This window comes from Cryptomeria japonica, unplaced genomic scaffold (genome assembly GCF_030272615.1).
Source record: "Cryptomeria japonica unplaced genomic scaffold, Sugi_1.0 HiC_scaffold_68, whole genome shotgun sequence".
NCBI lineage: Eukaryota > Viridiplantae > Streptophyta > Pinopsida > Cupressales > Cupressaceae > Cryptomeria > Cryptomeria japonica.
The window spans coordinates 547,501-559,325 of record NW_026728890.1 but is presented as its reverse complement, the minus strand read 5'-3'; the positions used below and the strand labels follow the sequence as shown (position 1 = coordinate 559,325).

Genomic DNA, 11,825 nt, shown 5'->3' with positions numbered 1-11,825 from the left:
GGGTGCGATCATACCAGCGTTAGTGCACCGGATCCCATCAGAACTCCGCAGTTAAGCGCGCTTGGGCCGGAGTAGTACTGGGATGGGTGACCTCCCGGGAAGTCCCGGTGTTGCACCCTTTTTTAGTTTTTCGCCGGGCGTCGCAATGCTATTTGAATAAACCTTTTGCCCGTTTGCGTTCTCGTCGGGGCCGGGCCGGGCCGGGGTGCGCTGCCCGCACTACCGCGCGCGCGGGGGCGACACCGAGCGCGCACCCGAGGCGCCCCGAGCACACAGGCCACGGTGCAACCCGGGCGTTGTGCGCGCACCCCGGTGCGCCCGAGGTGCTGCGCGCGCACCCAGGTGAAATCGGTGTGCACCTCGGCCAGTGCGCGCTCGGTCGAGTCGCGCACGTTGGCCAAGGTGCACGGTGATGTTTCTTACTCTAAGGTTCCGCACCAGACGCCCGGGACAGGTGAGCGAAGCTGGGCGGGGCCGGGTGCGCGGCCGGGGCAGGTGCACGCAGCTGGAGAGAGCTTTGGAGCACACTTCGGAGCGCACCAATGATGCGCTCCATTCAAAAGTTTCCTGAAAAGGCAAAAAAAGTTGAGATTATAGAATTTCCCACTTGAGAGATTGTAAAAAAAAAAAATTTAAAATGAAGGAAACGCGGGTGCCAAGGTGTGCGCAGCCCAGCCAAGGTGTGCGCACCAAGGCGCCCACCCTGGCGAAGGTGCACGCAAGGTGCGCACCCGAGGCAAACCGGACAATTAACCCAACTTTCGACTTCGCGCGCACCTTGGAGCGCACTTCGGAGCGCTCCTTGGTGCGCACCAATCTTGGGCACCTCGGAGTGCACCATGGCGCCCACCAAGGTGCGCACCCGGGGCAAACCGAGCTCCGACTTCGTGCGCACCTTGGAGCGCACGAAAGGTGCGCACCATGGCGCCCACCAAGGTGCGCAGCCCAGCCAAGGCGTGCGCATCAAGGTGCGCACCCTGGCGAAGGTGCGCACCCGGGGCAAACCGAGCTCCGACTTCGTGCGCACCTTGGAGCGCACAAAAGGTGCGCAACCCAGCCAAGGTGTGCGCACCCCGGTCAAACCGAGCTCCGAATCGTGCGCACCAGAGGTGCACGCCATCGTGCGCACCTTGGAGCACACTTCGGAGCCCTCCTTGGTGCGCGCCGATGTTGCGCACCTCGGAGCGCACCCGGGGAAAACAATGCAATTAACCCGACTTTCGACTTCGTGGGCACCTCGGAGCGCTCTCGGGTTCGCACCTCGGAGCACACCGAGGTGCGCACCTTTGATGCGCTGCCTTCACCAATTTCCAGAAAAGGCAAGAAAACATTGAGAAGGTGTGCGCACCGAGGTGCCCACCCTGGCGAAGGTGCACGCGAGGTGCGCACCCGGGGCAAACCGGGCTCCGACTTCGTGCACGCCGCACCTTGGAGCACACTTCGGAGCGCTCCTTGGTGCGCACCAGGGCGCGCAACCCAGCCGAGGTGCCCACCCCGGCGAAGGTGCACGCGAGGTGCGCACCCGGGGCAAACCGGGCTCCGACTTCGTGCACGCCATGGTGCCCACCGCGGCGAAGGTGCACGTGAGGTGCGCACCCGGGGCAAACCGGGCTCCGACTTCGTGCACGCCGCACCTTGGAGCACACTTCGGAGCGCTCCTTGGTGCGCACCATGGTGCCCACCAGGGCGCGCAACCCCGCCGAAGGTGCACGCGAGGTGCGCACCCGGGGCAAACCGGGCTCCGACTTCGTGCACGCCGCACCTTGGAGCACACTTCGGAGCGCTCCTTGGTGCGCACCATGGTGCCCACCAGGGCGCGCAACCCCGCCGAAGGTGCACGCGAGGTGCGCACCCGGGGCAAACCGGGCTCCGACTTCGTGCACGCCATGGTGCGCACCGCGGCGAAGGTGCGCACCCGGGGCAAACCGGGCTCCGACTTCGTGCACGCCGCACCTTGGAGCACACTTCGGAGCGCTCCTTGGTGCGCACCAGGGCGCGCAACCCAGCCGAGGTGCCCACCCCGGCGAAGGTGCACGCGAGGTGCGTACCCGGGGCAAACCGGGCTCCGACTTCGTGCACGCCGCACCTTGGAGCACACTTCGGAGCGCTCCTTGGTGCGCACCATGGTGCCCACCAGGCCGCGCAACCCAGCCAAGGTGTGCGCACCAAGGTGCACGCGAGGTGCGCACCCGGGGCAAACCGGGGTCCGACTTCGTGCACGCCGCACCTTGGAGCACACATCGGGGCGCTCCCGGGTTCGCACCGGCGTTGCGCACCGTGGTGGGCACCTCGGAGCACACCAAGGTGGGCAGCGAGGTGCGCACCTTTGATGCGATGCCTTCACTAATTTCCATAAAAGGCAAAAAAAAAAGGAGATTTTAAAATTTCCGTTTTGAAAGATAGTGAGAAAAAGGGAATGCTGGTGCCATCTTGAGCCCGCCCTGGTGCGCAGCCCAGCCAAGGTGTGCGCACCAAGGTGCCCACCCTGGCGAAGGTGCGCGCCCGGGCAATTAACCCAACTTCCAACTTCGCGCGCGCCAGGGTGGGAGCGCACCCAACAACCGGGCCTGGGAAGAGCCAATGCGAGAAACCCCACCAAACGCTCTGACAAAAAAAGAGGGGGCGCTCCAGTAACCCCGCTTCGGAGCGCACCCTGGGCAAACCCAGCCAAGGTGCCCACCCCGGCCAAGGTGCAGGCGAGGTGCGCACCCGGGGCAAACCGGGCTCCGACAACGTGCACGCCGCACCTTGGAGCACACTTCGTAGCGCTCCCGGGTGCGCACCTCAGAGCACACCAAGGTGGGCAGCGAGGTGCGCACCTTTGATGCGCTGCCTTCACTAATTTCCAGAAAAGGCAAAAAAAAAAGGAGATTTTAAAATTTCCGTTTTGAAAGATAGTGAAAAAAACGGAACGCGCGTGCCATCTTGAGCCCGCCCTGGTGCGCAGCCCAGGTAAGGTGCCCACCCTGGCAAAGGTGCGCACCCGGGCAATTAACCCTACTTCCGACTTCGTGCGCGCCAGGGTGGCAACCGGGCCTCGGAAGAGCCAATGCGAGAAACCCCACCAAACGCTCCGACAAAAAAAGAGGCGGCGCTCCAATAACCCCGCTTCGGAGCGCAGCCGGGGCAAACCCAGCCAAGGTGCCCACCCCGACGAAGGTGCACGCGAGGTGCGCACCCGGGGCAAACCGGGCTCCGACAACGTGCACGCAGCACCTTGGAGCACACTTCGAAGCACTCCCGGGTGCCCACCGGCGTTGCGCACCGTGGTGGGCAGCGAGGTGCGCACCTTTGATGCGCTGCCTTCACTAATTTCCAGAAAAAGGCAAACAAAAATGAGATTTTAAAATTTCCGTTTTGAAAGATAGTGAAAAAAAAGGAACGCGGGTGCCATCTTGAGCCCGCCCTGGTGCGCAGCCCAGGCAAGGCATGCGCACCAAGGTGCCCACCCGAGGTGCACACGCGGGGCAAACCGGGCTCCGACTTCGTGCAGGCCGCACCTTGGAGCACACTTCGGAGCGCTCCTTGGTGCGCACCATGGTGCCCACCAGGGCGCGCAACCCAGCCAAGGTCTGCACACCAAGGTGCCCACCCCGGCGAAGGTGCACGCGAGGTGCGCACCCGGGGCAAACCGGGCTCCGACTTCGTGCACGCCATGGTGCCCACCGCGGCGAAGGTGCACGCGAGGTGCGCACCCGGGGCAAACCGGGCTCCGACTTCGTGCACGCCGCACCTTGGAGCACACTTCGGAGCGCTCCTTGGTGCGCACCATGGTGCCCACCAGGGCGCGCAACCCAGCCAAGGTGTGCGCACCAAGGTGCACGCGAGGTGCGCACCCGGGGCAAACCGGGGTCCGACTTCGTGCACGCCGCACCTTGGAGCACACATCGGAGCGCTCCCAGGTTCGCACCAGCGTTGCGCACCTTTGATGCGCTGCCTTCACTAATTTCCAGAAAAGGCAAAAAAAAACGATATTTTAAAATTTCCGTTCTGAAAGGTAGTGAAAAAAACGGAACGCGGGTGCCATCTTGAGCCCTTCCTGGTGCGCAGCCCAGGCAAGTTGTGCGCACCAAGGTGCCCACCCTGGCGGAGGTGCGCGCCCGGGGCAAACCGGGCTCCGACTTCGTGCACTGCATGGTGCCCACCAAGGCGCGCAACCCAGCCAAGGTGCCCACCGCAGCGAAGGTGCACGCGAGGTGCACACCCGGGGCAAACCGGGCTCCGACTTCGTGCACGCCGCACCTTGGAGCACACTTCAGAGCGCTCCTTGGTGCGCACCAGGGCGCGCAACCCAGCCGAGGTGCCCACCCCGGCGAAGGTGCACGCGAGGTGCGCACCCGGGGCAAACCGGGCTCCGACTTCGTGCACGCCATGGTGCCCACCGCGGCGAAGGTGCGCACCCGGGGCAAACCGGGCTCCGACTTCGTGCACGCCGCACCTTGGAGCACACTTCGGAGCGCTCCTTGGTGCGCACCATGGTGCCCACCAGGCCGCGCAACCCAGCCAAGGTGTGCGCACCAAGGTGCACGCGAGGTGCGCACCCGGGGCAAACCGGGGTCCGACTTCGTGCACGCCGCACCTTGGAGCACACATCGGGGCGCTCCCGGGTTCGCACCGGCGTTGCGCACCGTGGTGGGCACCTCGGAGCACACCAAGGTGGGCAGCGAGGTGCGCACCTTTGATGCGATGCCTTCACTAATTTCCATAAAAGGCAAAAAAAAAACGAGATTTTAAAATTTCCGTTTTGAAAGATAGTGAGAAAAAGGGAATGCTGGTGCCATCTTGAGCCCGCCCTGGTGCGCAGCCCAGCCAAGGTTTGCGCACCAAGGTGCCCACCCTGGCGAAGGTGCGCGCCCGGGCAATTAACCCAACTTCCAACTTCGCGCGCGCCAGGGTGGGAGCGCACCCAACAACCGGGCCTGGGAAGAGCCAATGCGAGAAACCCCACCAAACTCTCTGACAAAAAAAGAGGGGGCGCTCCAGTAACCCCGCTTCGGAGCGCACCCTGGGCAAACCCAGCCAAGGTGCCCACCCCGGCCAAGGTGCAGGCGAGGTGCGCACCCGGGGCAAACCGGGCTCCGACAACGTGCACGCCGCACCTTGGAGCACACTTCGTAGCGCTCCCGGGTGCGCACCTCAGAGCACACCAAGGTGGGCAGCGAGGTGCGCACCTTTGATGCGCTGCCTTCACTAATTTCCAGAAAAGGCAAAAAAAAAAGGAGATTTTAAAATTTCCGTTTTGAAAGATAGTGAAAAAAACGGAACGCGCGTGCCATCTTGAGCCCGCCCTGGTGCGCAGCCCAGGTAAGGTGCCACCCTGGCAAAGGTGCGCACCCGGGCAATTAACCCTACTTCCGACTTCGTGCGCGCCAGGGTGGCAACCGGGCCTCGGAAGAGCCAATGCGAGAAACCCCACCAAACGCTCCGACAAAAAAAGAGGCGGCGCTCCAATAACCCCGCTTCGGAGCGCAGCCGGGGCAAACCAAGCCAAGGTGCCCACCCCGACGAAGGTGCACGCGAGGTGCGCACCCGGGGCAAACCGGGCTCCGACAACGTGCACGCAGCACCTTGGAGCACACTTCGAAGCACTCCCGGGTGCCCACCGGCGTTGCGCACCGTGGTGGGCAGCGAGGTGCGCACCTTTGATGCGCTGCCTTCACTAATTTCCAGAAAAAGGCAAAAAAAAATGAGATTTTAAAATTTCCGTTTTGAAAGATAGTGAAAAAAAAGGAACGCGGGTGCCATCTTGAGCCCGCCCTGGTGCGCAGCCCAGGCAAGGCATGCGCACCAAGGTGCCCACCCGAGGTGCACACCCGGGGCAAACCGGGCTCCGACTTCGTGCAGGCCGCACCTTGGAGCACACTTCGGAGCGCTCCTTGGTGCGCACCATGGTGCCCACCAGGGCGCACCCGGGGCAAACCGGGCTCCGACTTCGTGCACGCCGCACCTTGGAGCACACATCGGAGCGCTCCCAGGTTCGCACCAGCGTTGCGCACCTTTGATGCGCTGCCTTCACTAATTTCCAGAAAAGGCAAAAAAAAACGATATTTTAAAATTTCCGTTCTGAAAGATAGTGAAAAAAACGGAACGCGGGTGCCATCTTGAGCCCTTCCTGGTGCGCAGCCCAGGCAAGTTGTGCGCACCAAGGTGCCCACCCTGGCGGAGGTGCGCGCCCGGGGCAAACCGGGCTCCGACTTCGTGCACTGCATGGTGCCCACCAAGGCGCGCAACCCAGCCAAGGTGCCCACCGCAGCGAAGGTGCACGCGAGGTGCGCACCCGAGGTGCACACCCGGGGCAAACCGGGCTCCGACTTCGTGCACGCCGCACCTTGGAGCACACTTCAGAGCGCTCCTTGGTACGCACCAGGGCGCGCAACCCAGCCAAGGTGCTCACCCCGGCGAAGGTGCACGCGAGGTGCGCACCCGGGGCAAACCGGGCTCGAACTTCGTGCACGCCGCACCTTGGAGCACACATCGGAGCGCTCCCGGGTTCGCACCAGCATTGCGCACCTTTGATGCGCTGCCTTCACTAATTTCCAGAAAAGGCAAAAAAAAGAAAAAAATGAGATTTTAAAATTTCCGTTTTGAAAGATAGTGAAAAAAACGGAACGCGGGTGCCATCTTGAGCCCGCCCTGGTGTGCAGCCCAGGCAAGTTGTGCGCACCAAGGCACCCACCCTGGCCAAGGTGGGTCACGGGGTGGGTCCTAGGGTGGGTAACGGGGTGGGTACTAAGGTGCGTGCCAAGGTGGGTCATAGGGTGGGTGCCAAGGTGGGCACCAGGGTGGGTGTGCACCAACCCTAGCCAGGGTAGGTCACGGGGTGGTTGTCGGGGTGGGCGTCAAGGAGCCAAGGTGGGTGGCAAGTAGCCAAGTTGCGTGCCAAGGTGGGTGTCGGGGTGGGTGCCAAGGATCCAAGGTGGGTGCCAAGGAACCAAGGTGGGTGTCTGGGTGGGTGCCGAGGTGGGAGCCAGGGTGGGTCCCAAGGTGAGTGCAAAGGTGGGTGCCAGGGTCAAGGTGAGTGCCAATGTGGGTTCCAAGGTGCCAGGGTCAGGGTGAGTGCCAATGTGGGTTCAAAGGTGCTAAGTTGGGTGCGAGGTTGGGTGCGAGGGTGGGTGGGTGCCAAGGTGTGCTAGGTGGAAGCCCGGGTGGGTCGGCATCCCATGGGTGTCGAGTTGGGTGCCTGATGGGTGCTTCTTGTCAAGTTTTAGTCGTCGGGACTCATTTCGAGCCTTAGAGGTCGTTTCTTGTCCGGTTGCCCTGTCTTCGACCTGGGAACCCAATTTTGGTCCTCGGGTCCCATTTTTTTTTGTCTCGCATCCCACTTTTGGCCTGTGGCCTTTTCGGGGTCGATTCTCGTTTTGGGCATCAGAGCATGTTTCTTCTCCTAAAACCCAATATTTGTTTATTAAGTCTCGGAACACATTTTTGTTCTCGTGGACCCATCATGGGTCTTGGAACGCATTTGTGGTCCTTGGGTCCCATTTTGCATCCCGAAACTTGTGTTTTGGTGCTTGATCCCTATTTTGGGTGCCCACCTTGCACCAAGTGCGCACCCGGGGCAAACCGAGCGCCTTGGTGCACCGGGGCAAGATTGAGCGTGCACCCGAGGCGCCCCGAACATGCACCAAGGTGCACTCGGCCCACATGTGAGCGCAGGTCGTTGCGCCCGAGGTGGTGTGTGGGCACCGCGTTGCAGACGGGACACTGCACGCACACGACGCCCCCTCCAGGTGCACGCACGTAGGCCGGGCCGGGTGCACACCCGACGCCCTAGCAAGGTGCGCGCACCCGGGCAGGGCTCACACTTGGCGAACGGGGCGCACTTCGCGAGGGAGGGTGTGCACCTCGACGGGGGTGGGTGGCCGGGGTGGATTCGCACGTGGGTCGCGGTTTGCTAAGTACACACTGCGACAAGCTCATAACGGGTGCGATCATACCAGCGTTAGTGCACCGGATCCCATCAGAACTCCGCAGTTAAGCGCGCTTGGGCCGGAGTAGTACTGGGATGGGTGACCTCCCGGGAAGTCCCGGTGTTGCACCCTTTTTTAGTTTTTCGCCGGGCGTCGCAATGCTATTTGAATAAACCTTTTGCCCGTTTGCGTTCTCGTCGGGGCCGGGCCGGGCCGGGGTGCGCTGCCCGCACTACCGCGCGCGCGGGGGCGACACCGAGCGCGCACCCGAGGCGCCCCGAGCACACAGGCCACGGTGCAACCCGGGCGTTGTGCGCGCACCCCGGTGCGCCCGAGGTGCTGCGCGCGCACCCAGGTGAAATCGGTGTGCACCTCGGCCAGTGCGCGCTCGGTCGAGTCGCGCACGTTGGCCAAGGTGCACGGTGATGTTTCTTACTCTAAGGTTCCGCACCAGACGCCCGGGACAGGTGAGCGAAGCTGGGCGGGGCCGGGTGCGCGGCCGGGGCAGGTGCACGCAGCTGGAGAGAGCTTTGGAGCACACTTCGGAGCGCACCAATGATGCGCTCCATTCAAAAGTTTCCTGAAAAGGCAAAAAAAGTTGAGATTATAGAATTTCCCACTTGAGAGATTGTAAAAAAAAAAAATTTAAAATGAAGGAAACGCGGGTGCCAAGGTGTGCGCAGCCCAGCCAAGGTGTGCGCACCAAGGCGCCCACCCTGGCGAAGGTGCACGCAAGGTGCGCACCCGAGGCAAACCGGACAATTAACCCAACTTTCGACTTCGCGCGCACCTTGGAGCGCACTTCGGAGCGCTCCTTGGTGCGCACCAATCTTGGGCACCTCGGAGTGCACCATGGCGCCCACCAAGGTGCGCACCCGGGGCAAACCGAGCTCCGACTTCGTGCGCACCTTGGAGCGCACGAAAGGTGCGCACCATGGCGCCCACCAAGGTGCGCAGCCCAGCCAAGGCGTGCGCATCAAGGTGCGCACCCTGGCGAAGGTGCGCACCCGGGGCAAACCGAGCTCCGACTTCGTGCGCACCTTGGAGCGCACAAAAGGTGCGCAACCCAGCCAAGGTGTGCGCACCCCGGTCAAACCGAGCTCCGAATCGTGCGCACCAGAGGTGCACGCCATCGTGCGCACCTTGGAGCACACTTCGGAGCCCTCCTTGGTGCGCGCCGATGTTGCGCACCTCGGAGCGCACCCGGGGAAAACAATGCAATTAACCCGACTTTCGACTTCGTGGGCACCTCGGAGCGCTCTCGGGTTCGCACCTCGGAGCACACCGAGGTGCGCACCTTTGATGCGCTGCCTTCACCAATTTCCAGAAAAGGCAAGAAAACATTGAGAAGGTGTGCGCACCGAGGTGCCCACCCTGGCGAAGGTGCACGCGAGGTGCGCACCCGGGGCAAACCGGGCTCCGACTTCGTGCACGCCGCACCTTGGAGCACACTTCGGAGCGCTCCTTGGTGCGCACCAGGGCGCGCAACCCAGCCGAGGTGCCCACCCCGGCGAAGGTGCACGCGAGGTGCGCACCCGGGGCAAACCGGGCTCCGACTTCGTGCACGCCATGGTGCCCACCGCGGCGAAGGTGCACGTGAGGTGCGCACCCGGGGCAAACCGGGCTCCGACTTCGTGCACGCCGCACCTTGGAGCACACTTCGGAGCGCTCCTTGGTGCGCACCATGGTGCCCACCAGGGCGCGCAACCCCGCCGAAGGTGCACGCGAGGTGCGCACCCGGGGCAAACCGGGCTCCGACTTCGTGCACGCCGCACCTTGGAGCACACTTCGGAGCGCTCCTTGGTGCGCACCATGGTGCCCACCAGGGCGCGCAACCCCGCCGAAGGTGCACGCGAGGTGCGCACCCGGGGCAAACCGGGCTCCGACTTCGTGCACGCCATGGTGCGCACCGCGGCGAAGGTGCGCACCCGGGGCAAACCGGGCTCCGACTTCGTGCACGCCGCACCTTGGAGCACACTTCGGAGCGCTCCTTGGTGCGCACCAGGGCGCGCAACCCAGCCGAGGTGCCCACCCCGGCGAAGGTGCACGCGAGGTGCGTACCCGGGGCAAACCGGGCTCCGACTTCGTGCACGCCGCACCTTGGAGCACACTTCGGAGCGCTCCTTGGTGCGCACCATGGTGCCCACCAGGCCGCGCAACCCAGCCAAGGTGTGCGCACCAAGGTGCACGCGAGGTGCGCACCCGGGGCAAACCGGGGTCCGACTTCGTGCACGCCGCACCTTGGAGCACACATCGGGGCGCTCCCGGGTTCGCACCGGCGTTGCGCACCGTGGTGGGCACCTCGGAGCACACCAAGGTGGGCAGCGAGGTGCGCACCTTTGATGCGATGCCTTCACTAATTTCCATAAAAGGCAAAAAAAAAACGAGATTTTAAAATTTCCGTTTTGAAAGATAGTGAGAAAAAGGGAATGCTGGTGCCATCTTGAGCCCGCCCTGGTGCGCAGCCCAGCCAAGGTGTGCGCACCAAGGTGCCCACCCTGGCGAAGGTGCGCGCCCGGGCAATTAACCCAACTTCCAACTTCGCGCGCGCCAGGGTGGGAGCGCACCCAACAACCGGGCCTGGGAAGAGCCAATGCGAGAAACCCCACCAAACGCTCTGACAAAAAAAGAGGGGGCGCTCCAGTAACCCCGCTTCGGAGCGCACCCTGGGCAAACCCAGCCAAGGTGCCCACCCCGGCCAAGGTGCAGGCGAGGTGCGCACCCGGGGCAAACCGGGCTCCGACAACGTGCACGCCGCACCTTGGAGCACACTTCGTAGCGCTCCCGGGTGCGCACCTCAGAGCACACCAAGGTGGGCAGCGAGGTGCGCACCTTTGATGCGCTGCCTTCACTAATTTCCAGAAAAGGCAAAAAAAAAAGGAGATTTTAAAATTTCCGTTTTGAAAGATAGTGAAAAAAACGGAACGCGCGTGCCATCTTGAGCCCGCCCTGGTGCGCAGCCCAGGTAAGGTGCCCACCCTGGCAAAGGTGCGCACCCGGGCAATTAACCCTACTTCCGACTTCGTGCGCGCCAGGGTGGCAACCGGGCCTCGGAAGAGCCAATGCGAGAAACCCCACCAAACGCTCCGACAAAAAAAGAGGCGGCGCTCCAATAACCCCGCTTCGGAGCGCAGCCGGGGCAAACCCAGCCAAGGTGCCCACCCCGACGAAGGTGCACGCGAGGTGCGCACCCGGGGCAAACCGGGCTCCGACAACGTGCACGCAGCACCTTGGAGCACACTTCGAAGCACTCCCGGGTGCCCACCGGCGTTGCGCACCGTGGTGGGCAGCGAGGTGCGCACCTTTGATGCGCTGCCTTCACTAATTTCCAGAAAAAGGCAAAAAAAAATGAGATTTTAAAATTTCCGTTTTGAAAGATAGTGAAAAAAAAGGAACGCGGGTGCCATCTTGAGCCCGCCCTGGTGCGCAGCCCAGGCAAGGCATGCGCACCAAGGTGCCCACCCGAGGTGCACACCCGGGGCAAACCGGGCTCCGACTTCGTGCAGGCCGCACCTTGGAGCACACTTCGGAGCGCTCCTTGGTGCGCACCATGGTGCCCACCAGGGCGCGCAACCCAGCCAAGGTCTGCACACCAAGGTGCCCACCCCGGCGAAGGTGCACGCGAGGTGCGCACCCGGGGCAAACCGGGCTCCGACTTCGTGCACGCCATGGTGCCCACCGCGGCGAAGGTGCACGCGAGGTGCGCACCCGGGGCAAACCGGGCTCCGACTTCGTGCACGCCGCACCTTGGAGCACACTTCGGAGCGCTCCTTGGTGCGCACCATGGTGCCCACCAGGGCGCGCAACCCAGCCAAGGTGTGCGCACCAAGGTGCACGCGAGGTGCGCACCCGGGGCAAACCGGGGTCCGACTTCGTGCACGCCACACCTTGGAGCACACATCGGAGCGCTCCCAG

At 63.4% G+C, this 11,825-nt stretch overlaps 2 non-coding genes across 2 annotated transcripts; both read left to right on the top strand.

Moving 5' to 3' along the window:
* Positions 1-119, top strand: LOC131863757 (5S ribosomal RNA). Its single transcript, XR_009362652.1, has one exon. It is a non-coding gene; the product is annotated as a 5S ribosomal RNA (ribosomal RNA).
* A 7,804-nt stretch (positions 120-7,923) lies between these two features.
* LOC131863756 (5S ribosomal RNA) lies at positions 7,924-8,042 on the top strand. The gene has a single exon (XR_009362651.1). It is a non-coding gene; the product is annotated as a 5S ribosomal RNA (ribosomal RNA).
* Positions 8,043-11,825: the final 3,783 nt, after the last annotated feature.